The sequence below is a fragment of the Zea mays genome, chromosome 1 (assembly GCF_902167145.1).
Source record: "Zea mays cultivar B73 chromosome 1, Zm-B73-REFERENCE-NAM-5.0, whole genome shotgun sequence".
Classification (NCBI taxonomy): Eukaryota; Viridiplantae; Streptophyta; class Magnoliopsida; order Poales; family Poaceae; genus Zea; species Zea mays.
The window spans coordinates 108,051,722-108,078,919 of NC_050096.1; the positions used below are offsets into that span (position 1 = coordinate 108,051,722).

The 27,198-nt window shown below is 52.2% G+C and overlaps 2 long non-coding RNA genes across 2 annotated transcripts; one reads left to right on the top strand and one right to left on the bottom strand.

The window, feature by feature from the left end:
• Positions 1-1,864: 1,864 nt before the first annotated feature.
• LOC111590599 (uncharacterized) lies at positions 1,865-19,605 on the bottom strand. The gene is made up of 2 exons (XR_002749734.1): positions 19,165-19,605; positions 1,865-2,087 (listed from the first exon to the last, which is right to left on the bottom strand). It is a non-coding gene; the product is annotated as an uncharacterized lncRNA (long non-coding RNA).
• A 2,017-nt stretch (positions 19,606-21,622) lies between these two features.
• On the top strand, positions 21,623-24,592 carry LOC118476039 (uncharacterized). Its single transcript, XR_004855296.1, has 2 exons — positions 21,623-22,010; positions 24,375-24,592. It is a non-coding gene; the product is annotated as an uncharacterized lncRNA (long non-coding RNA).
• The last annotated feature ends 2,606 nt before the right edge of the window (positions 24,593-27,198 follow it).

Here is a 27,198-nt window from a genome sequence, read left to right on the forward strand (position 1 = left end):
TGGAAAAGACTAGTTAATCCCTGATGTTTTGTATTAGGATTATAAGTATAGGCTGAGATCATAATTGTATTTTTACTCAAGCTGTGTCCCGTGCTTATAAATAGGTGAACAGTGCCCCATACTATTCACGCTAGATTGTAATTGCTCTAGCGTCATCACCTTCGAGCAAGCCGAAGGTATCGTTGTAATATGAATTTTGATTTTTGATAAAGTTTATACATTTATCCTAGAATAAATATGTGACTGATTATCACATCTCATGTATTTAAATCCCTAGTGGTATGAATGATGAAGACATATTCTTCATGACCTTCGTCTGAAGATCATTATATCCAAAAGGAGATAATGCTTCGAAGGCGAAGGTCCTTAACATTTAACAATTGTGTTGCCTTGTTCTTGATTCACAACAGTTGAGAACAAGTGAACAACAACCGCCCTACGGGAAGACAGGGGCTCGTCAGTTGTTGAGTCGAAGTCAACAACAAGCGATGACTTGGGACCCCCACAACATATGGAGTTGAGGTCCTAGTGAAGGCACCCCCGCGACCTCCGAGGAGCAAAGGGTCCGGTACATGAGCGAAGGCTTCGAACATCCTCCTTGGGACCCAATTCTGCTCAGCTAGGGCCTAGCCCTAGTTGTAAGCCCCTTGGAGGGTTAGGCTTTTAGGTGTGTTTGGGTCGGTGTATTTTACTATGCTGTAAGAGCATCTTGAACAACGTGTCCTATAAAAATGCCCTATAATTTGAAAATGAGTATATTTTATAAGATTTAGGGCACCAATAAAATATTTTACTCCAACAGTAAAGCCCCAAATCTTGATTATAGGGCAGCCCACTACAGTGTAGTATATTTGAGGCACATGAGAGGGTTCCATATACTTTTTTGACCAAATTTTATAAAACGAGGCACTATCGGAGTAGTTTTTTCTTGTGTATAGCCCTATATTTCAATTTGAGGCACCAATTTGAGACATTGTTGGATATGCTCTAATGACCCCATTGTGGGGAATATTCTAGGAGTGTAGCAGGTAACCGGGGGCATAATGGTACTTAGGACCACGTACCCGCCTAGTTACCTATAAATACCCATGTTATATGCATTGATGGAACACACATAACAAGACGCTACATTTCCCTACCTATCGTTTTGTTGTGCACTTCAGCCCTGTCAGTTATCGAGTGTTTGGGCCCACTTATCCATGTTTCAGAAGGTCCAACATCTGGCGCCCACCGTTCGTGCTCCAAAAATCAACACCCGCAATGGCACCTAAGAAAGTGACCACTAGGGCTAGCTCCTCCCTGGACGAGACCACAAAGGTGACACTCGTCGACAAGAAAGGCAAAGCAACCCTTGCAGAAGACACCCTACCCACAATAACTAAAAATAATGAGACAGGGGTAGTCAACAACAAGCACCCTCATACTGAAGACCCGCCTACCCCAGAAGGCAGCGTCCACACATGCAGCTCCAAAGGCCTCTCTCATGATGACACACCACCGAGATTTGTTCCCGTAGCACACCTCCCAACCCAAGGGGTCGAAGATAACCTGCAAGATGGTGAAGACCTAGGAATCTCAGCAGATGACCAGCTCAAACTGCGAGCCCTATGCATAAAAACAACCACCTTCAAAAGCAAAGGGAGATCCTCGCAGTCAAGAGGCAACAAACCAACATGTAGGCCAGAGTGAGACAACTGATCATGGATGAAGAGGAGAAAGAAAGAGCATTTGAGCAAGAAATCGCAGACATGCACCATGAAGACCCCTCACCAATAGCCAGCTAGAGCGGTTAACAACCAAAATTTTTATCATTTCCATAGGTGTCACACTCGGGTTTAAGGGATAAAGCCGGGTGCGTCTCATATGTGCGCTAAAGAAGAACAACACATATAATAACATAGTGTATAGAGATAAATGTCACAATATCATAAAAGTAATTATTACATAGCGGAGGTCTTACAAAATAAAAGATAAATATAAAATGAACTAAAGTCCATCCTTGGCGCCATAAAGTCGACTGGGAGACGTCACCTAGATCAAGTCGTACTCCTTGTTGTGCGGCTCCTCCTGGGCCACCCGTTCTTCTCCTGGGAGGGTTTATATCGCAAGTGTGAGCTCACAAAAGATCATAGCTCAACAAGTCGTGGGGAATAACGTGCATGAACTCACCAAAGGTGGGAGTTCATGTGATTTGTAAGGCTGATCAAAACAATAGGGTTAAATCTGAGCATTACTTTTAATAAGTTGGTCAAATTTTATTAGCAATTACTAGATGTAAGTAAATACCAAACTATAATAATAATAGAACAAAATTAATAATAAATCCCATGCAATGCAAATGATAAATTGAATTTAGTTCCATAATTTAATCATGCGAGAGTCCTAGGCTGCTAATGACCGCGAGCACGGCTAGTATACCAGTTTTACACTCTGCAGAGGTTGTACCCTGTACCCACAAGTCGTGTATCCCATGTCACCAGGGTTAGCCAGACCCTTAGACACTACCGAGGTGAATGGCTAGAGATCCACTACGAGGCCTTTACAAAGTTCCACTAGCTTCAGAAAATCCACTACAGTTTCTAGGAAGAGCAATGCAGGAATCCCCGGTTTGACCGCTGTCGGGGACCATAATTAGGGGTACCCCCAAGACTCCTAATCTCAGCTGGTAACCCCTATCAGCACAAAGCTGCAAAGGCCTGATGGACGCAATTCAGGTCAAGGCTCCGTCCCCTCAAGGGACACGATCTCGCCTCGCCCGAGCCCAGCCTCGGGCAAAGACAGCCGACCCAGGAGGATTCACGTCTCGCCCGAGGGTCCCCTCAGACAACGGGCGCACCTCCGACTCGCCCGAGGCCCAGCTCGGGCAGGCTTCGCAGAGAAGCAACCTTGGCCAAGATCTCCTCGCCAGCCGACCGTATCGCAGGAGCATTCAATGCAAGGATCGCCTGACACCTTATCCTGACGCGCGCTCTTCAGTCGACAGAGTCGAAGTGACCGTAGTCACTTCGCCCCTCCACTAGCTGACTTGACAAGAAAACAGCGACGCCTGCGCCGCTCCGACTGCTGTGCCACCCGTCAGGTGAGGCTGACAGCTGTCAAGTCCGGCCTGAGGCACCATAGGAAGCTCCGCCTCGCCCGACCCCAGGGCTCGGACTCAACCTCGACCGAGGACGACGGTCTCCGCCTCGCCCGACCCCAGGGCTCGGACTCCACCTCGACACCGGAAGACGGTCTCCGCCTCGCCCGACCCCAGGGCTCGGACTCAACCTCGACCTCGGACGACGGACTCCGCCTCGCCCGACCCTAGGGCTCGAACTCAACCTCGACCTCGGACGATGGACTCCGCCTCGCCCGACCCCAGGGCTCGGACTCAACCTCGACCTCGGACGACGGACTCCGCCTCGCCCGACCCCAGGGCTCGGACTCAACCTCGACCTCGGACGACGGTCTCCGCCTCGCCCGACCCCAGGGCTCGGACTCAGCCTCGACCTCGGAGGAGCCTCCGCCTTGCCCGACCTTGGGCTCGGACCGACCACGTCGCAGGGGGGCACATCATTACCCTACCCCTAGCTAGCTCAGGCTACGGGGAACAAGACCGGCGTCCCATCTGGCTCGTCCCGGTAAAACAAGTAATGATGGCACCTCGCATGCTCCATGACGACGACGATTCTCAGCCCCCTACGGAAGCAAGGAGATGTCAGCAAGGACCCGACAGCTCCGAGAGTTGTGCTCCTACAGGGCTCAAGCGCTCCTCCGACGGCCACGACATCACATGAACAGGGCGCCAAAACCTCTCCGACAGCCACGTCGGCCTGTACATAGGACTCTGGCTTCCCTCTGCTAGACACGTTAGCACATTGCAACACCCCCCATTGTACACCTGGGCCTTCTCCTTACATCTATAAAAGGAAGGTCCAGGGCCCTCGTACGAAAAGGTGGCCGCGCGGGAGGACGGGCTAACGCACAGGTTCTCTCTCTCTCCCTTGCGAACGCTTGTAACCCCCTACTGCAAGCGCATCCGCCCTGGGCGCAGGACAACACGAGGCCGCGGTTCCCCTTATTGTTTCCCCTTGTATTCCGTCTCGCGCCGACCCATCTGGGCTGGGACACGCAGCGACAATTTACTCGTCGGTCCAGGGACCCCCCGGGGTCGAAACGCCGACATTTGGCGCGCCAGGTAGGGGCCTGCTGCGTGTTGACGAACAGCTTCCCGTCAAGCTCCAGATGGGTAGTCTCCATCTACCTCTCCAACCCGGGACGATGCTCCGTTTCGGGAGTCTCGAGTTCATGTCCCTCGACGGCAGCTACGACATGGTGCTCCTTCCTCCGCCGCGCGACAACGACAATGGCGGCCGTCAGCCCGCTCGTCGGCGGCGGAATCGACGACGTCATCCCCACGTGGCGGAAGAGCAACATCCGGGTCTATCCCGTCACATTCCCCGCCGACGGAGGAGGAGGCGGGGCAACCATGGCCAAGCAGGAGGTGGCACCTCGTCGGCTGTCGAGCGAGTCAACGGCGCCAGCGCCCCAGCGGGGGACACGTCGGGCGTTGATCTCGCGTCTGAGACGAAGACGAGCATCGTCTCCCCGCAACACGCCAACCCCAAGCAGACGAACAACGCCAGCACGCTCGCGAAGGACTTGCTGGGCTTAGCCTCGTACCTGAGATAACGGTGCAGTCCATCCCCGACGCGGCTTCGTCACCATCCGTCGATCAAGAGGTACTGTCCGTTTTTCATCCTGTGCCTTTTAGATTCAGCTTCGACCCACCAAGCGAAGCCACTTCGGTGGATGCTTTCATAAAGGCATATCCGAACCTTCCGAGGTATCATATGTGGTCAACCTGGGATCGACTGACGGTCGTCTCGACCTACGGGCCCCCGGGTTCCGAGGAAGATGACGAGACCGACTATGGTTGGGATTACTCCGGGCTCGGTAACCCCAGTGTCATGCGGGACTTCATGACCGCATGTGACTACTGCCTCTCCGATTGCTCCGATAGTAGCCACAGCCTCGGCGACGAGGACTGTGGCCCAAGTCGCGAATGTTTCCACGTCGATCTAGGGGGTCTCGACGAAGGCAACCACCTTGGTATGTCGGAGGACGGCGATCCCCCTAGGCCTGCGCCTCACGTTGACATCCTTCGGGAGCTAGCTGTGGTCCCAGTCCCTGCGGGGGGTCAGGACGCACAGCTCGAGAAAATCTGGGAGATGCAGGCCAGGCTCGACGAGGAAGCAGGGCAGCTTGTGCTGCTCCGGCAAAATATCGGGCAGGAGTGGGCAGGCCGAGCGCCGGCCGGAGAAGCGCGTCATCTGGCCCAGGACGTCCAGCACCGCATCGCCGACGATGCCAAGGCAAGGCTGCCCCCGGCTTCCAGTGGGGTCGGCCAGAACCTGGCTGCAGCAGCAATACTACTCCGAGCGATGCCGGAACCATCCACCACCGAGGGGCGGCGTATCCAGGGAGAGCTCAAGAATCTCCTGGAAGATGCCGCGGTCCGACGGGCCGAAAGCTCTGCCTCCCGAAGGCAAAGGTACCCCCGGAGCATTGCGCCGTGACTTCCCGATTCACGCGGGAAGCCTCGGTCCACACCGGGCGCACGCAGAACACAGCGCATGCGGCCCCGGGACGCCTCGGCAACGAGCACCACCGTCGCGACCGTCGAGCCCACCTCGATGATAAGGTGCGTCGAGGCTACCACCCCAGGCGTGGGGGACGCTACGACAACGGGGAGGATCGGAGCCCCTCGCCCGAACCACCCGGTCTGCAAGCTTTCAGCCGGGCCATACGACGGGCGTCGTTCCCGACCTGGTTCCGAACCCCGACTACCATCACCAAGTACTCAGGGGAGACAAGGCCGGAACTATGGCTCGCAGACTACCGGCTGGCCTGCCAGCTGGGTGGAACGGACGATGACAACCTCATCATCCGCAACCTTCCCCTGTTCCTCTCTGACGCCGCCCGAGCCTCGCTGGAGCATCTGCCTCCTGCGCAAATTTCCAACTGGGACGATCTGGTCAAAGCCTTCGCCGGCAACTTTCAGGGCACATACGTGCGCCCTAGGAACTCCTGGGATCTCCAAAGTTGCCGCCAGCTGTCGGGAGAGTCCCTACGGGACTACATCCGGCGATTTTCGAAGCAGCGCACCGAGCTGCCCAACATCACCGACTCAGATGTCATCGGCGCGTTCCTTGCCGGCACCACTTGTCGTGACCTGGTGAGCAAGCTGGGTCGCAAGACTCCCACCAGGGCGAGCGAGCTGATGGACATCGCCACCAAGTTCGCCTCTGGTCAGGAGGCGGTCGAGGCCATCTTCCGGAAGGACAAGCAGCCTCAGGGGCGCCAGCCAGAAGACGTCCCCGAGGCGTCCGCTCAGCGCGGCACCAAGAAGAAGTCGCAAGCGAAACGCGACGCCGCCAACGCAGACCTTGTCGCCGCCGCCGAGCACAGGAACCCTCGGAAGCCTCCTGGAGGCGCCAACCTGCTCGACAAGATGCTCATGGAGCCGTGCCCCTATCATCAGGGTCCCGTCAAGCACACCCTTGAGGAGTGCGTCATGCTTCGGCGCTACTTCCACAAGGTCGGGCCACCAGCGGAAGGTGGCAGAGCCCACAACAACGACAAGAAGGAGGATCACAAGGCAGAGGAGTTCCCCAAGGTCCACGACTGCTTCATGATCTACGGTGGGCAAGTGGCGAACGCCTCGGCTCGGCACCGCAAGCAAGAGCGCTAGGAGGTCTGCTCGGTGAAGGTGGCGGCGCCAGCCTACCTAGACTGGTCTGACAAGCCCATCACCTTTGACCAGGGCGACCACCCCGACCGCATGCCGAGCCCAGGAAAGTACCCGCTCGTTGTCGATCCCATCATCGGCAACGTCAGGCTTGCCAAGGTCCTCATGGACGGAGGCAGCAGCCTCAACATCATCTACGTCGAGACCCTCGGGCTCCTGCAGATTGATCTGTCCACGATCCGGGTCGGCGCGGCGCCTTTTCATGGGATCATCCCCGGGAAACGCGTCCAACCCCTTGGGCAACTCGATCTTCCCGTCTGCTTCGGGACTCCCTCCAACTTCCGAAAGGAAACCCTCACGTTCGAGGTGGTCGGGTTCCGAGGAACCTACCACGCAGTGCTGGGGAGACCATGCTACGCCAAGTTCATGGTCGTCCCTAACTACACCTACCTCAAGCTCAAGATGTCGGGCCCCAACGGGGTCATCACCGTCGGCTCCACGTACCGACACGCGTACGAATGCGGCGTGGAGTGCGTGGAGTACGCCGAGGCCCTCGCCGAATCCGAGGCCCTCATCGCCGACCTAGAGAGTCACTCCAAGGAGGTGCCAGATGCGAAGCGCCACGCCGGCAACTTCGAGCCAGCTGAGGCGGTTAAGTCCGTCCCTCTCGACCCCAGCAACGACACCTCCAAGGAAGTCCGGATCGGCTCCGAGCTCGACCCCAAATAGGAAGCAGTGCTCGTCGACTTTCTCCGCGCGAACGCCGAGGTTTTTGCGTGGAGTCCCTCGGACAAGCCTGGCATACCGAGGGATGTCGCCGAGCACTCGCTGGATATCCGAGCTGGAGCCCGACCCGTGAAGCAGCCTCTGCGCCGATTCGACGAAGAAAAGTGCAGAGCCATAGGCGAGGAGATCCACAAGCTGATGGCTGCAGGGTTCATCAAAGAGGTATTCCATCCCGAATGGCTAGCCAACCATGTGCTTATGAGAAAGAAAGGCGGGAAATGGCGGATGTGTGTAGACTATACTGGTCTAAACAAAGCATGTCCGAAGGTTCCCTACCCTCTGCCTCGCATCGATCAAATTGTGGATTCCACTGCTAGGTGCGAAACCCTGTCGTTCCTTGATGCCTACTCAGGATATCACCAAATCAGGATCAAAGAGTCCGACCAGCTCGCGACTTCTTTCATCACACCTTTTGGCATGTACTGCTACATTACTATGCCATTCGGTTTGAGGAATGCGGGTGCGACATACCAAAGGTGCATGAACCACGTGTTCAGAGAGCACGTTGGTCGAACGGTCGAGGCTTACGTCGATGACATCGTAGTCAAGACGAGGAAAGCCTCTGACCTCCTCTCCGACCTTGAAACGATATTCAAGTGTCTCAAGGCGAAAGGCGTGAAACTCAATCCCGAGAAGTGTGTCTTCGGAGTCCCCTGAGGCATGCTCCTAGGGTTCATCGTCTCCGAGCGGGGCATCGAGGCCAACCCGGAGAAAATCGCGGCCATCACCAACATGGGCCCATCAAGGACTTGAAAGGAGTACAGAGGGTCATGGGATGCCTTGCGGCTCTGAGTCGTTTCATCTCACGCCTCGGCGAAAGAGGCCTACCTCTGTACCGCCTCTTAAGGAAGACCGAGCGCTTCACTTGGACCCCCGAGGCCGAGGAAGCCCTCGGGAACTTAAAGGCGCTCCTTACAAGCGCGCCCATCTTGGTGCCCCAGCTGCCGGAGAAGCCCTCTTGATCTACGTCGCCGCCACCACTCAGGTGGTCAGCGTCGCGATCGTGGTCGAGAGACGAGAAGAGGGGCACGCATTGCCCGTCCAGAGGCCGGACTACTTCATCAGTGAGGTACTGTCCGAGACCAAAATCCGCTACCCGCAAATTCAGAAGCTACTGTATGCGGTAATTCTGATGCGGCGAAAGTTGCGACACTACTTCGAGTCTCATTCGGTGACTGTGGTGTCATCCTTCCCCTGGGAGAGATCATCCAGTGCCGAGAGGCCTCGGGTAGGATTGCAAAGTGGGCGGTGGAGATCATGGGCGAGACAATCTCGTTCGCTCCTTGGAAGGCCATCAAGTCCCAAGTCTTGGCGGACTTTGTGGCCGAATGGGTCGACACCCAGCTTCTAGCAGCTCCGATCCAACCGGAACTCTGGACCATGTTTTTCGACGGGTCGCTGATGAAAACAGGAGCGGGCGCGGGCCTGCTCTTCATCTCACCCCTCGGGAAGCACCTCCGCTACGTGTTGCGCCTCCATTTCCCGGCGTCCAACAACGTGGCTGAGTACGAGGCTCTGGTTAACGGGTTGCGCATCGCCATCGAGCTAGGGGTTCGGCACCTCGACGCTCGTGGTGACTCGCAGCTTGTCATCGACCAAGTCATGAAGAACTCCCATTGCCGTGACCCGAAGATGGAAGCCTACTGCGATGAGGTTCGGCGCCTAGAGGACAAGTTCTACGGGCTCGAGCTCAACCACATCGCTCGACGATACAACGAGACTGCGAACGAGCTAGCTAAGATAGCCTCGGGGCGGACAACGGTTCCTCCGGACGTCTTCTCCCGAGACCTACATCAACCCTCAGTCAAGACCGACGACACGCCCGAGCCCGAGAAGGTCTCGGCCCTGCCCGAGGCGCCCTCGGCTCAGCCCGAGGCACCCTCGGCCCCCGAGAGTGAGGCACTGCGCGTCGAGGAAGAGCGGAATGGGGTCCCGCCTAATCGGAACTGGCAGACCCCGTACCTGCATTATCTCCACCGAGGAGAGCTACCCCTCGACAGGGCTGTAGCTCGGCGACTGGCACGGCGCGCCAAGTCATTCGTCTTGCTGGGTGACGGAAAGGAGCTCTACCACCGCAGCCCCTCAGGCATCCTCCAGCGATGCATATCCATCGCCGAAGGTCAGGAGCTATTACAAGAAATACACTTGGGGGCTTGCGGCCACCACGCAGCACGCAGGGCCCTCGTTGGAAACGCCTTCCGACAGGGTTTCTACTGGCCAACCGTGGTGGCCGACGCCACTAGGATTGTACGCACCTGCCAAGGGTGTCAATTCTACGCAAGGCAGACGCACCTACCCGCTCAGGCCTTGCAAACAATACTCATCACCTGGCCATTTGCTGTGTGGGGTCTGGACCTCGTCGGTCCCTTGCAGAAGGCACCCGGGGGCTACACGCACCTGCTGGTCGCTATCGACAAATTCTCCAAGTGGATTGAGGTCCGACCCCTAAACAGCATCAGGTCCGAACAGGCGGTGGCGTTCTTCACCAACATCATCCATCGCTTCGGGGTCCTGAACTCCATCATCACTAACAACGGCACCCAGTTCACTGGCAGAAAGTTCCTGGACTTCTGTGAGGACCACCACATCCGGGTGGACTGGGCCGCCGTAGCTCACCCCATGACGAATGGGCAGGTAGAGCGTGCCAACGGCATGATTCTACAGGGACTCAAGCCAAGGATCTACAACGACCTCAACAAGCTAGGCAGGCGATGGATGAAGGAACTCCCCTCGGTGGTCTGGAGTCTGAGGACGACGCCAAGCCGAGCCACGGGCTTCACGCCGTTCTTTCTAGTCTATGGGGCCGAGGCTATCTTGCCCACAGACTTAGAATACGGTTCCCCGAAGACGAGGACACACGACGCCCGAAACAACCAGACCAACCAAGAAGACTCACTAGACCAGCTGGAAGAGGCTCAGGATGTAACCTTACTACACTCGGCGCGGTATCAGCAGTCCCTACGACGCTACCATGCCCGAGGGGTTCGGTCCCGAGACCTCCAGGTGGTCGACTTGGTGCTTCGGCTACGATAAGACGCCCGAGGGTGCCACAAGCTCACACCTCCCTGGGAAGGGTCGTTCATCATCGCCAAGATTTTGAAGCCCGGAACATACAAGTTGGCCAACAGTCAAGGCGAGGTCTACAGCTGTTAGAAATATGCCCTAGAGATAATCATAGAGATGAGCATATTTCTTTGTATCCATGAGATATATATATTGCTTAATTGAATATCCATGGAAGGCACCTTGTATTGATTAGCAATTATGTGAATTGTTTGTGAGATTCTTTACTTATATGGTTATTCTAAATGATGTCCCTAGTCAGAGTCGATGACTAGCACATGTATTAGTTGATGACTACATTTCACAAGTCATGAACATGGAGATGTTAAATTAATAATGTGGGCGCATGTATGACATGAGGCTGGACCGACCCAACGTGAGATATTGTAATATAGTTCTCTTCTTGCAACATGAATACTGTATCCTTAGACCTGAGATTGTCGCATGTTCTCAAGATGTGAATTGACTTACTTAGGGACTATCAAACGCTATCCCGTAACTGGGTAGTTATAAAGGTAGTTTTGGGTTTGTCAGGAAGCATGCTATGAGGCATGGTCAGTCAAGATGGAATTTGTCCCTCTCTTTGTGAGAGAGATATCTCTGGGCCCCTCGAGTGATTGGATCAAGAAATGCATGGTCGTGCTAGGGTTAAGAGTTAACCATTGAAAGGATTCCAATTCACAGTATCGAGAAAGAGAGGTCAGCTTAGAGCCAGACCAAATATCGTGAGACAAAGGGAACAGCATGTACTTAATGTCGCAATGGTTCGTCTGATATGATCTTTACGTACACATAGGAGTTGACATGTCTTGCTAGAGGCCGCTGTCAATTATTGGGCCAAGTAAGAGTACTCGGGCTATGTCTATTTGTACGTGAACCTATAGGGTCACACACTTAAGGGAAAGGAAGCCTAATTCAGATTAGATCCGAAATTAGACTGGGCTTTAGGGTTAATGATGGGCCTCGGCGTCAGAAGCCCACCATAACGCCTATATAATGAGGGTCGGGGGCGCGGTTAAGAGATAACCTAATTCGCCACCAGCGAACTAACAGCCGCCGCCCACCTCTCGCCCTCGCCAAGCCGCCGTCGCGAACCTAGCAGTTCGGTACGCGGCGCTTCCTCCCTGTACGTGTGGATACCTCGGAGGTGCTGCATCTGGAGCACTTGGACGGACCGTGCGAGGACGTGAAGGACGCTGGCGACTGCACGGCACTGCTCGACGCGTTCGTCTACATCGAGACGTCTTCCGCTGCTCTGCGCGTCTAGTGGTAATTCCATGACCTATAACCGCAATAGTTCTTGGTATTATGGGGTTGAAAATTTTGTTTTGCGCTAGTGTAGCCTCCCCGTAATCCTACAACAGCAATGCTTGGAACATCCGACAGCTACGTCGCTTCTACCCTTAAGATGTTTCCAAGTCTTCATATACCTCGTTTACATACACAAATAAAGTCTAACCATCAAGGAAGGGTCAGCCTTGCCTCGGCAAAGCTCGACCCTCCCTCGGGGGCTAGAAGGGGGGTACCCCCTCTGCGTCAAAATTTTCCTCGGAAAAAGTCTTTCTGCCAGAACATCTTTCGTGCTTTTCGACTACTTCGATAGTGGGATCCTGAAAACGACGGAGTACACGTAAGCGGCAAGGTCGACCGAGCCAAGGGACTCCTACGCCTCCGGGATACGGATACCTCACTCATCACCTTCTGCGATAAGTAACTCACGCTCGGATAAGCGATTCCGTCGACCGAACAAGTCTTAAACGCTCGAAAACCTTTCTGCTGAAACGATTTTTCGTGCCTTCTCGACTATATCGATAACAGAATCCTACGGACGAGTAAGAGTACACGTAAGCGGCAAGGCCGACCGAGCCGAGGAACTCCTACGCCTCCGGGATACGGATACCTCACTCATCACCTTCCGCAATAAGTAACTCTCGCTCGGATAAACAATTCTGCTACCGACGAACAAGTCCTGATACTCAAAACAAGGGGAAAAGAAACGCAGCTTACAACATGACGACGGTATGTTTGGGCCTTGGCGGCCGCAAAAAACATACGCACACTACAGATAAACTGTTCCTGCAGGATCATACATCAGTAGGGGGAGCAGCAGCACCCTCGGCATCAACTCCACCTTCGGCGGAATCCGACCCGGCCTCGGACGGTGACACGGTCGGAGGACCTCCACCTCAAATGAAAATGTCAGCATCGCACCTGGGTCATCGCCGCTAGGGTCTCCTCTAGAAACCCGGCCCAAGCAGACGGCTTGATCGGCCGCTCCGTAGCCTCAGCCAGCCGTCCCCCGGGGACGCCGGCTCGGCTCATGGCCTCGGCAGCCCGACTCCAGGGTTGGTCCCGCAAGTGGACGACCTGGCCAAGTTCCAGCCGCCGCTGCTACGCCTCCTCGGCCTGGGAAGTCACCTGCTCCTGGGCCGACGAAGTCTTCTTTTCGAGCCAACTCCGCCTCTGTCCATGCTGACACCGCTGCCTCCGGCTCCGGCTCATCGCAGAGCGGCCGAGGGTTTCTTAAACTGGGCAAGAGAAGCCTCGAGCGGCAAGGCCCACTGAGCTGAGGGACTCCTACGCCTCTGGGATACGGATACCTCACTCGTCACCTTCCGCACAGGGCAACTCACACTTGGTTAAGCGGTTCAGCTAGCCGACAGGCGAGTCCTAGTGCTCGAAATGAGGAAAAAACATGGCTTTACGCCCAAATACACATATGTTCAGGCCTCGACAGCCACAATGAACAACACCGACACTCAAGGTGCCATTAAAAACAGAACCCTGGTTCCACTCCCGCAGTTACGAACAACCCCCCACGTTGGAGGGCCTGCGGGACGACAAAATCCCAGGTGGCTCGCCGCCGCCCACTCCGGCAGCAGCGACAACGATCTCCGCTCCGGGCGGCCAAACAGCAGCAGCGATGACCTCAGGGCAGATGCTGCTGCGATAAGGCCCTCGCCCACGTCCCCACTCGAGGGGCGAGGACAAACTATCAAAGCCAAAGAGCCGGAGGCCCGGAGCGCAGATGGTGGCGGCGATCTCATCGGCGACGAGGACTTCTTCAGCCGCCACCACCTCAGCACCGACGACAGCAGCCATCTGCCCACCGGCAGATCCCCACTCGGGTCCTCCCGGACAGGCGAGCACCGACCTCCGCACGGAAGCGTCGTACCGGAGCAAGGGCAGGACAGCCCAAGAACACGAACGCCGCCCTAGCAGCGCGCGACGTCTTGGGCGGTCCCTCGGTGCGCGCGGCGCAACAGCCGCCTATACGGCGGGCAGATAGCCGCACTCCGCCCGGCGGTGGGAGGTGGCACCGGAAGCTGCGCCAGAGCCAGCTGAGCCAGCGAACCAGGCATGCTGGAGCTGACGACGCTTGCGGCCGATCGGCACCGCGTTGTCGAAGTCCGCCCCTTCCGCTAAGCCGGCGAGCGCCCTCTCCCCTAAATGATGAAGGAGGAGGTGGCCCACCGACCCATACGGGAGGTAGAGCTCCGGCTCAGCTCGCCCTCTGCCCCTGCAAGGATGATGAAGATCCTTGAAGCTGAGGGCAGGGCAGAGGTCGCAGCCCGGCTTGCTTCTCCCCACCATCAAACTGGTGGTCACCGTCTTGGGTGACCATCGGCAAGGGGATGCAGTCGGGCTGCCTGATGAAAATCCTTGAAGCCGAGCGATGGCTGAAAGGTACCAACTTCCGCGAAGTTGCGCTCCTCCAACGACAGCAAGACGAAAGCAACGAAGGCGCTCCCCATCCGGGGGCTCGGAAGATGGAAGGGCGCAATGCATGAGGGGAGTGCGAAGGCATGGCTGCCATCCAAGGGGGTCACCCCCTTTTTAAAGGCGACTCTCCCCACTTGTGTCCTCAGCCGTCACAGACTGAGTCTTCACCAACACGCTCCAAGGTCCTCCCCCCACGACACAGGGGCTGGGTCACACGCGTCATGCAAGCTGGCCGAGGACAGAAGAAGCCAAACCGCCGCGCGCGGAGCACGTAACTGCCCAGCGGTTACGAGCACTCCTCCATCTTCGCCTAAACCAGCGGGCAAAAGGGCGGACCGCCATGCAGGCGGCATGCAACTGCACCAAGGGGATGCACCTTTTCGACTTCAACACGTCCAGCATGGGGCCCAAGCCACACATCATGTAACCGGCGCGCCGGTTACTACGTGCGAGAAACTGCACCGCCACTTGCGCCAGTACCACGCCTTCTCGACTGCGGGACCGGTGCCGCGACTCGAGGCAACCCTGCGCATGGCCCAACAGTGCCAACCGAGCACATCGGTCACGGGTCAGTCCGCCGCAGGAGAAGGCGCGACGGTCGATATGGCCAAAATTGGGCCAGCAGTAATGGCGGCGGCAGGCGGGCGGAAGCAGCAGTCAAATCGTCTACAGGCTCACGTCCCCTCCTGGGACAGCGGGAGAGCCCTCTCCCACGGCGTGAAGATGACGCGCCCGTGTTCCGTTCCTCGAACGGCTCGCGCATACACAACGGCTGCCCCGCCAACCACTCGTCCCGTCGCATTTACTCTGCGGCAGGGCATGCGAAGCGGGCGACGCTTCACCTCTGCCATGATGACCGCGTCAAAAAAGGTGCGCCACGTCGTTCAATTTCGTATCCTTTTCCTCTTCCCCTTTCTCTCTCTTGCTATAGGGACCGGGAAAGGGGATACTCCGAAAGGGATCCTTCCCTGCGAAGAAAGCGGGCCCTGAGCCCTCCTACTAATCAGAGGTTCGAAGGCTGGCCCCTCGGAAGGGTTCGACAGTCGCCTCAGAACACTCGGGCTCCGCGCCCACTACTGGTCAGGGGTTCGAAGGCTGGCCCCTCGGAAGGGTTCGACAGTCGCCTCAGGCCACTCGGGCTCCGCGCCCACTACTGATCAGGGGTTCGTAGGCTGGCCCCCGAAGGGTTCGACAGCCGCCTCAGAGCACGCAGAGCGAGGGATGACTTTGGGTACATCCGATACATGGCCGAGGCTCGGGCTATGCTCTCGAGGTACCCTAGGACATTTCCGAGACCAGCAGGAGCGATTCTATAACGGAATCCCATCAGAGGGAGGCATCAGGCCCTCGGAACCAATCAAACGGGACCGGGTCCGGCAAATCACCTGCACGTACTTTTGGAGCGCGCCTCTGGGCCACTAGCCGATCCTTATCGAACGGGGCACGGGCGTCCACTCGGATCACCCGTTAGCAACTCACTGGAGACACCATGTTCGGCGCCCTCCAAGGGCAACATGGCACTTTCCCCCTCCTCCTTGCAGAAAGGCGACGAAGGGACGTATGATAAAAGCCGAGTCAGTCCTTGACCGTCCTCTCGCTCTGTGCGGAGGCTCGGGGGCTGCTCTCGCAAACCCGGCTCCGGCCAAACCGTTGACAGCGTCAACATACCAGCCCGAGAACTCGGAACCTGACTATGCACCCGGGCAACGACCAGTTCGCATGAGGGAACAACCAGACCGGTCGAGGCGTCACGAAAAGCGCTAAGACCTCGGAGGAGTCAAACCACTCCTCCGAGGCCTCGGGGGCTACACCCGGCGGGTGCGCTCGCGCGCACCCACCGGAACGAAATACAACCGAGAAAGGTCGGTCCCCTTGCAAAAAAGTGCGATAAAAGCCTCCAAGCGAGTACTAATACTCCCTTCGAGGCTCGGGGGCTACTGTCGGGGACCATAATTAGGGGTACCCCCAAGACTCCTAATCTCAACTGGTAACCCCCATCAGCACAAAGCTGCAAAGGCCTGATGGGCGCAATTTAGGTCAAGGCTCTGTCCCCTCAAGGGACATGATCTCGCCTCGCCCGAGCCCAGCCTCGGGCAAAGACAGCCGACCCAGGAGGATTCACGTCTCGCCCGAGGGTCCCCTCAAGCAACGGGCGCACCTTCGACTCGCCTGAGGCCCAGCTCGGGCAGGCTTCGCGGAGAAGCAACCTTGGCCAAGACCGCCTCGCCAACCGACCGGATCGCAGGAGCATTCAATGCAAGGATCGCCTGACACCTTATCCTGACGCACGCTCTTTAGTCGACTGAGCCGAAGTGACCGCAGTCACTTCACCCCTCCACTGGCTGACCTGACAAGAAAACAGCGCCGCCTGCGCCGCTCCGACTGTTGTGCCACCCGTTAAGGTGAGGCTGACAGCCGTCAAGTCCAGCCTCAGGCACCATAGGAAGCTCCGCTTCACCCGACCCCAGGGCTCGGACTCAACCTCGACCGAGGACGACGGTCTCCGCCTCGCCCGACCCCAGGGCTCGAACTCCACCTCGACACCGGAAGACGGTCTCCGCCTCGCCTGACCCCAGGGCTCGGACTCAACCTCGACCGAGGACGACGGACTCCGCCTCGCCTGACCCCAGGGCTCGGACTCAACCTCGACCTCGGACGACAGACTTCGCCTCGCCCGACCCCAGGGCTCGGACTCAACCTCAACCTCAGACGACAAACTCCGCCTCGCCCGACCCTAAGGCTCGGACTCAACCTGGACCTCGGACGACGGTCTCCGCCTCGCCCGACCCTAGGGCTCGGACTCAGCCTTGACCTTGGAGGAGCCTCCGCCTCGCCGACCTTGGGCTCGGACCGACCACGTCGCAGGAGGGCACATCATTACCCTACCCCTAGCTAGCTCAGGCTACGGGGAACAAGACCGGCGTCCCATCTTGCTCGTCCCGGTAAAACAAGTAATGATGGCACCCCGCGTGCTCCATGACGACGGCGGTTCTCAGCCCCCTACGGAAGCAAAGAGACGTCAGCAAGGACCCGACAGCTCCGACAGTTGTGCTCCTACAGGGCTCAAGCGCTCCTCCGACGGCCACGACATCACATGAACAGGGCGCCAAAACCTCTCCGACAGCTACGTCGGCAAGTACATAGGACTCTAGCTTCCCTCTGCTAGACACGTTAGCACATTGCTACACCCCCCATTGTACACTTCGGCCTTCTCCTTACATCTATAAAAGGAACGTCCAGGGCCCTCGTACGAAAAGGTGGCCGCGCGGGAGGACGGGCTGACGCACAGGCTCTCTCTCTCCCTCGCGAAAGCTTGTAACCCCCTACTGCAAGCGCATCCGCCCTGGGCGCAGGACAACACGAGGCCGTGGTTCCCCTTATTGTTCCCCCTTGTGTTCCGTCTCGCGCCGACCCATCTGGGCTGCGACACGTAGCGACAATTTACTCGTCGGTCTAGGGACCCCCCGGGGTCGAAACGCCGACAACCGCCATCATAGCAAAATCAACCCGGGAACCTCCCTACACGCCTACTCCCCTACTGCCCTTGCCCCTATCGGGTAAGGTAGTCCTCCACTAGTTTTCCTAGTTAGTCAGCCAAGGGCGTCCCATTTCACCCTTGTGGTGTCACGTGTTTCTCAAGTTAAGCTCCGTGTTCCAATTAAAAATACTGATCTTGATATGAATAATAAATAAAATAACAGTATAATTGGAACATGAACATAATGTAATATTAAACCCAAAATCATATAGAGCAATAGCAAAACTACCCAAATATTTCAGGGACGAACAAGGTAAAAAGATAACCAGACTAGGGTGACCTATTGGGTCCCATCAAAATTAAGCCTATGCATGGATAAATGATTATAAAGAACATTATTGGGTAATAAAAGTGGTCAAGGGCACAACTTGCCTTCAATGAGCTCCTACTCAGCAACTTCTACCTGCTGAACAACTAGATCCTCGGCCACTGGCTCTTCTACTCGCCACAATACAAACAAGCATAGTACAAGGGAAAACTTAACATCACACCAAACATGTATACAAAATACATATTAATTAATAATCTACACATTAAAATGAGATCATAGGAAAAAGAATCATTAAATTCAGAGTTATGAATTTCCAAAGGTTTCATGTGTTTGGTACAAGATTAATTAAGAGATCAATTTTAATATTGTTTTCGTGTCAAAACAGAGACACTATGTGATGAACAATATTATTACAAAATTATAGAAACTGAAATGGACTAATTTGGACTAATATGAATTTTTTAGGAATTAAACAAATTCTAGTAATTATTTGTGTACTAAAAAAATTTCTAAACAAATTTCACTATTTAATTAATTGTGTGAACTGCGGGCATAATAACCAGAAAGCCTAGGATCAGTCTGCAAAATTCCCTAGACTTAGACTACATCCGCGAGGGCTGAGGGTTGATTTCCAATCTCTCCGAGGGCTCATGTGTTAAATCTTCACAGCGAAGGGGTACACAGATTTATGAGTCGTCCGATCTACAGCCAACCCTCAAGATTAAATCAGCGTGACAGATGAACCGATAATCATCCCCGGTCGCCAGATCCGATATCAACGAATGAGATACGACCACGCCCCGACTTGACCTAAACCCTTTATCATCGAATCGACGACCAAGATCTATACGATGAAGGGGGTGTATGGTCCTTTTAATCTAGTTTGCTAACTCCACATCCAACAGCCCACAAGCACCACCCCTCACGACCCGACCGCGCGGCGGCGCCATGACTGGCGAACCCCCCAGGGGTGTTCCAGCGACGCACCGTGGCCCCCGGTTCGATATAACCAATGTGGAGCCCCCAAGAATACGATAGGCCGATGGGTCTTACCGCGGAGATGACGAGGACGAAGTTGACGATGTCGCCGTGCAGTCCGACGCAAGACGCAAAGCCCGGTGATGCACAGTCTATCGTCGGAGATCGCGATGCGCCCTTCGGCCACGAATGGCTTCGCCGAGTACAGGGATTGTCCTTGACCACCTTTCGACTCAAGCACGACGCGGACGAGGTGACGGCAGCGCCCGCGATTTACCTTTCTCTCTCTTGGTCCTTCAACTCATGCCGGCGGTGATCTACAGCGCGATCCTAGGGGCAGTTGCAAACGGAGGGAGGAGAGGCGCGCGTGTCCTTATGTAGCCCCCACCAAGCTGGGTCCCGAATGTCGAGCTCGAGAGAAAGACGGGAAGGCGGTTGTGACCACCCCCGTGGCGATCGCACGGTCATGGGACGCCTGAGGCGGGGAAGGAGAAGTCCATGATGACACGGGCCCACCAGCCAGCCAGATATCGCACGCGCGACGCGGAGAGAAGAGCAGCGGCCCACGCGACGGTGAGAGCAACTCCAACACGCACGTGGTGGGGGAGAACTAGGCAGCGGGTCCCACCTGGCGGTGACCCCAAGTGGGCTGCGCGGTTAAGGAGGAAGTGAAGGTGGGCTGAAAACGTGTATTCTAGCATTTTCTTTTCTTTTTCATTTTCTTTTCCTATTTCTCTCATTTTCATATTTAGGTTTCAAATTTAATTCATATTTGGGAAATTCATACTTAGCTTAAATGCCTGAATTCAAATATCAGTATAGGGGGATTATATTTATTTAAATGTTTATTTTCTTTATATAATATAGTATTTTCCTTCTCTCCAACTTCTAATTTGCAATTTAGCCCTTAATTCCGAATTTGGATATTATTGTATTTCTATTAATACTATTATTATTATTACTAAATGTACACACAAATAAATCCCAGCATGATGCATATATTATTTAGGTGTCATTAGATACTTAATTACTCTGAATGTGGTTGTTCACATGTTCTAATATATAGAGAGCAATACACATACGAAGATCATATCTTTTCTCATTATTTACAAATTTGGGTATTACAATAGGTTAGCCCACATGCAAGCCGCTTTCCAAGGACTAAACTACCTTGACAAGCGAAGCCCCCTATCAGCACAGCTCTAAGCCTCCTCATGGCCACACAACTACAAAGCAGGCACCTATCCTAAGTACAACGACAATATAGATCCATCTTAAATTCTATTCAAAGCTCTTCTTCTCTCTCCCAAGTAGCTTCATCTTTTTCATGATGGCTCCATTGTATTTTGCACATTTTTATCACTTTATTTCTGGTAACTCGAGTCAAAGTGTCAAGAGTCTTGATAGGATACTCTGTGTAAGTCAGATCACCCTGAACACTGAGTTCTTCCATTGGTAGTTGTTCCTCAGGGACACGCACTAGTACAGAGAAGTTCTATAGTGGCGGTTGTAAACCTATTTATAGTGGCGTTTTTTGTAACCGCCAGTGCTAGGGGCCAGTAGAAATCATCATTGCCAGTCGCGGCATTTTTCGCGCAAAATTCGCGCGCTACGCGGTTGTTAGTATTCGAACCGTCGACCTCACCCTCGCGCGTACCCTCCCCTACCACTCCGTCTATGACATGTCTTGTGTCTAGTTTGTAGTTGTTTTCTTCACATATTACAACCATTCGAGTGTAAATTGCTTATTTGAGACTCTAAACTAATTCAAATAAAAAAGTTGTCAACTACAAAGATAAATAACTTTTGAAGTTCTACAACTTTTATTTTGACACTTTTTTCATCCGAGGTAGTTTGCAAAATTTGACTTTTAAATTTGACATACTTAGATTCAATTTTTGAGAACCGAAATGAGTTCAAACAAAAAAGTTGTCAACTACAAAGTTTCATAACTTTTAGAGATCTACAACTTTTATTTTGGTGGTTTTGTCATACGAGGCTGTTTGAAAAACTCGAAAAATTAAGGATAAAAATGATTTCTAGTGGCGGTTCCTTAAGAAAACCGCCACTAGAAATCGTATTTCTAGTGGCGGTTCCTTAAAAAAACCGCCACTACAAATCATGGATTTCTACTGGCGGTTTTCTTAAGGAACCGCCAGTAGAAATACGATTTCTAGTGGCGGTTTTCTTAAGGAACCGCCACTAGAAATAACACAGTCAGTAGATAACCGAAACCGCCTGTAAAAATATATCGTCCCCGCAGGCTTTGAGCCTTTTTGTACTAGTGACGGAGACACTTCTTAAGTTAACACACGTGAAATACATCAGATAGATGATCAGGTAACTCGAGTTGATAGGCCATCTCCCCCACTCGCCTAAAGATTCTGAAGGGTCCAATAAAGAGAGGCCCTTTCGGTTAGTCACACGCCCCATTCCGTGCGCATATTGGTCGCTTAGGCGTGGCCCACCTAGCAGAACTTTTTTTCTGGGCGTAGACGCTTACACGTGGGACCGGATGGCCAAGCACGTCGTCTCCGCGATAAGCGTGGAAGCTTCAACCACCGCGCGGGATCGTGGTGGCATGGAGCTTGGTATGGCCTCGATCGTGGGAAATAAAGCCACGGGCGCTTGCGGCTTCTCCTGTTGACTCACGTGTGAGCCAGCAAGCAAACCCTTACCCCGTGCGCCGCCGCCGTTGGAAAATTTCGCCGCCGCGGGTGAGGTGAGAGAGTCGGCAGAGTAGACCTAGCGTTCCTCGCTGCCACTGCCTCAACATCGTGTCTGGGGGTTTCCTCGGATCACAGGGAAGGTATCGGCGGCCTCGGTGTGCGTGATTGGTTGACGGAGACCGCGGAATTGCTCAACGTCGCGCATCTTCCCCACAACGCCGTGGTCGGGATTACTCGGATCGCCGTGGGCCGGTACGTGTTCATACGTTGTTTCGAAACCACTCGTACATGCGATAGGATGCATTAGATTTAAGCTTGGCGGCTAGGATTGCTGGATTGCATTTTCCGGCAATGGTGCCACCGTGTAGGAGAGGCGCGGCACCGCCGCTACTGCTCGACGATGGCCGTGTGCCGTCAACCGTAGGATGGCAACTGGCCGGCCGGAATTAAAGGGAGGATATCGCTTCATATGGCAAAGTGATGGCCGTAGATCTGAACGCGAACGGCTCGGATTAAACTACGCGTACCCCTTCGTCGCGTTCAATCTGAACTGTGGATCCGGAATCGTGGGAACCAGGATCAAGTTAGATTATTTAAAATCGGGGTCGTTGATTTGTTGATTGGCGGTCACGATCGTGTACCGTTTCGCGTTATAAATGATCTAATCTGACGCATAGGCTGTTGATCCAACAGTTGTAATCGGTCGATATCCCTTCGCGGGTGCAAATTGCTAAAGAGCCCCTGCGTTTTCCTAAATAGAACTCGCTCTCCACCATAACAGTGCCCTGAGTCTTAAGATTTTTTACGGCGAGGGCGCGAGGCCCCTGGCCTTTCTGGAATTCGATGCTCAGTACAGAGAACAAAAAAACCAGAGAAAATAAATTAGAAAATAGATTTTAGAGCAAAAATAATTGCTAGAACTTGTATAAATCATTGAAAATTCACGTGAACTCCAAATGGATCCATTCCAGTTTCTAAAATTTTGTAATATTATTGTTTACCACCTAGAGTCTCTGTTTTGACATGAAAACAGTAGTAAAATTAATTTCTCACTTAATCATATATCAAACACATTAAACCTTTGGAAATTCATAATTTAAAATCCATAAGGGGGCGTTTGGATCCCTTCATTTTAAAGGAATTGGAATTCACTCAATAAAGTAACTTATTTAGTTTGGAATTTAGCATTCCACCACTTTCTAAAGTTCGGATATAAGCCTATCTCAAATTCATAGGGTGGAGGATAGGAAATGATTTTACACATGAGTAGAATTTGTTTCTACTCAGTAACTTACATGACACTCTTCGTTTCACTCCTCTATAGTAAAAATGTAGCATATAAATATCTAGTACATCTTGCTAATAATAGTATACAAATATATTTTGTATAAAAGCGAATTAGCTTAATTGATATATGCCTAAATTATTATTATTAGAATGGAATTCAATTCCAGTGATCCAAACGGGGCGTAACTTCAAAGTTAATGATTCATGTTCCTATGATCTTATTTTAATGTGTAGATTTTTATTATGCATTTTGTTTACATGTTTGGTGTGATGTTAATTTTTTTATACTATGTATGTTTGTATTGATGCGAGTAGACGAGCAAGCTACTGTGGATCCTGAGGTTCAGCAGATAGAAGTTGCTGAGCAGGAGCTCATTGAAGTCAAGTTGTGCCTTTGACCACTTTTTAGCCAATAATGTTCTTTAATATCATTTATTCATGCATAGGTTTAATTCTGATGGGACCCAATAGGTCACCCTAGACTGTTTATCTCTTTATCTTGTTTACCCCTGAATCACTTGGGTAGTTTTGCTATTGCTTTACATGGTTTTGGGTTAATATTTCATTATATCCATGTTCCTATTATTCTGTTATGTTATTTATGTTTATGATAAGATCATTATGTTAATGAGAACATGGAGAACCACTCGAGAAAACGTGCCAACACATGAGAGGAATGGGACCCCTTGGCTTACTAATTAGGACAGCTACTGGAAGACTACCTTACCCGAAAGGGGCAAGGGAAGTAGGAGAGTTGCATGCAGGGAGGTTCCCGGGTTGATTTTGCTACGATGACGGTCAGACGGGGGATTCTTGTAAGTGCTCTTCCCATAACTGTAGCAGGTTTTCTGAAGCTAGAGGAACTTTGTAAAGGCCTCGTAGTGTTACCTTGCCTCGCCTCCTCGGTAGAGGTGTATGAGATTGACCGTCTCTTGGCAGATGGGTAACATGACTTATGGGTACAGGGTACAACCTTTACAGAGTGTAAACCTGGTATACTAGTCGTGCTCACGGTCATGAGCGACTGGGACACTCACATGATTAATTTATGTAACTTAAATTCAATTTGTCATTTGCATTTGCATGGGATTATTTATTAATTTTGTTGTATTATTTATTATGGTTTGGTATTTACTTACACTTAGTAACTGCTAATAAAATTTGACCAACTTATTAAACGCAATGCTCAGCTTTAACCTCTATTGTTGATCAACCTTACACATCACATAAACTCTCACCTTTGTTCAGTTCATGCCCACTGGTTTCCCCACAACTTGTTGAGCTATGATCATGTGTGAGCTCACCCTTGCTGTCTCACACCCCCCACAGGAGAAGAACAGGTGGTTCAGGAGGAGCCACACAACTAGGAGTTTGATCTGATCTAGGTGGCGTCTCCCAATTGACTTATTGGCGCCAAGGATGGATTTAGTTCGTTTTATATTTATATTTTATTTTTGTAAGACTTTTGCTATATAATAAGTACTCTAATGTTATTGTGATATTTATCTCTATACACTCTGTTATTATATATGTTGTCTTCTTTGGCACATGTATGAGATGCACCCGACTTTGTCCCTTAAATCCGGGTGTGACAGGGGTCTCCTTCTCTGCCGAAGGTCCTCAAGACGGAGATATTGTATGTAAGCAACATAATTGAATGCCGAAGCTACAGCGAGCATGCGTAAAAGTGTCGAAGGATGACAACTTCGGCTTAAAGTGGTTACGAAGGTCAACAGGATGTTGAGCCGAAGAGGAAAAGACTAGTTAATCCCTGATGTTTTGTATTAGGATTATGTGTACATGTTAAGGTCACAAATGTATTTTTATCCAGACTGTGTCCCATGCTTATAAATAGGTGAACAGTACCCCCGTACTGTTCATGCTAGAATTGAGATTCTACTCTCGTTTTCTCCTTCGAGCAAGCCGAAGGTATTAATGTAATATATATTATACATCAGTTGTTAATGTATGGTATGGATATTAGTGTTTGTTTAAATATTGAATGCGAAATGAGTGAAAATATAGTGCTACTTCTGTAATTATATTTTCATTCTTGCGAATGTTGAAGATGCATTCTTCATGACCTTTGTCCAAGATTCATTATACCCAAAGAGAGATAATGCTTCGAAGGATGAAGGTCCTTAACGTTTAACAACCGTGTTGCCTTGTTTTATGATTCATAGCAATCAGAAACTGAAAGTCGCCTAGAGGGGGGTGAATAGGGCGAAACTGAAATTTACAAAGTTTAATCACGACTACAAGCCAGGTTAGCGTTAGAAATATAATCAAGTCCGCGAGAGAGGGTGAAAAACAAATCGTAAGCAAATAAGAAGTGTGACACGCAGATTTGTTTTACCGAGGTTCGGTTCTTGCAAACCTACTCCCCGTTGAGGAGGCCACAAAGGCCGGGTCTTTTTCAACCCCTTCCCTCTCTCAAACGGTCCCTCGGACCGAGTGAGCTTTATATTCTCAAATCAACCGGGAACAAAACTTCCCCGCAAGGACCACCACACAATTGGTGTCTCTTGCCTTAGTTACAAGTGAGTATTGATCTCAAGAAAAAATGAGAAAGAAGAAAGCAATCCAAGCGCAAGAGCTCAAAAGAACACGACAAATCTCTCTCACTTATCACTAAAGCTTTTGTGGAATTGGGAGAGGATTTGATCACTTGTGTGTGTCTTGTATTGAATGCCTAGCTCTTGTAAGTGGTTGGAAGTGTGAAAACTTGGATGACTTGAATGTGGGGTGGTTGGGGGTATTTATAGCCCCAACCACCAAACTAGCCGTTTGGTGGGGCTGTCTGTCGCATGGCGCACCGGACAGTCCGGTGCGCCACCGGACACTGTCCGGTGCGTCATCCACGTTACCAGGCCGTTGGGTTTCGATCGTTGGAGCTCTAACTACTGGGCCCGCCTGGATGTCCGGTGGCACACCGGACATGTACTGTAGAGTGTCCGGTGCGCCACTTCGCGCGTGCCTGGCTTCTGCGCGCTCTAGCGCGCATTAATTGCTTCTGCAGGTGACCGTTGGCGCGAAGTAGTCGTTGCTCCGCTGGCTCACCGGACAGTCCGGTGTGCACCGGACATGTCCGGTGAATTATAGTGGAGCGAATTCCCGAAGATGGCGAGTTCAGAGTCGCTTCATTCCTGGAGCACCGGACACTGTCCGGTGTACACCGGACAGTCCGATGAATTATAGTGGAGCGCCTCTGAGTTTTCCCGAAGGTGAAGAGTTCAGCGTGAAGTCCCCTGGTGCACCGGACACTGTCCGGTGGCAAACCGGACAGTCCGGTGCGCCAGACCAGGGCTGCCTTCGGTTATCCCTTGCTCTCTTCGTTGAACCCAAATCTTGGTCTTTTTATTGGCTAAGTGTGAACCTTTGACACCTGTATAACTTATACACTAGAGCAAACTAGTTAGTCCAATTATTTGTGTTGGGCAATTCAACCACCAAAATCATTTAGGAAATAGGTGTAAGCCTAATTCCCTTTCAATCTCCCCCTTTTTGGTGATTGATGCCAACACAAACCAAAGCAAATATGGAAGTGCATAATTGAACTAGTTTGTATAAAGTAAGTGCAAAGGTTGCTTGGAATTGAGCCAATATGAATACTTATAAGATATGCATGGATTGTTTCTTCATTTTTATCATTTTGGACCACGCTTGCACCACAAGTTTTGTTTTTGCAAATTCTTTTGTAAATCCTTTTCAAAGTTCTTTTGCAAATAGTCAAAGGTAAATGAATAAGATTTTGTAAGCATTTTCAAGATTTGAAATTTTCTCCCCCTGTTTCAAATGCTTTTCCTTTGACTAAAACAAAACTCCCCCTTGATAAATTCCTCCTCTTAGTGTTCAAGAGGGTTTTAAGATATTGATTTTGAAAATACTACTCTCTCCCTCTTTTGAACACAATGAGATACCAATTTGAAAAATTATACCAATTGAAAAACTCTCCCTAAAATTAGTACCAATTGAAAAACCAAAATTTTAAGTTGGTGGTGGTGCGGTCCTTTTGCTTTGGGCTCTCACGCTCTCTCTCCCACTTTGGCATAAATCGTCAAAAACGGAGTCATTAGAGCCCTTTTTATAACTACTTTCTCCCCCTTGGGTAAAAGACATAAGAGTGAAGATTATACCAAAGACGGAGTCCTTT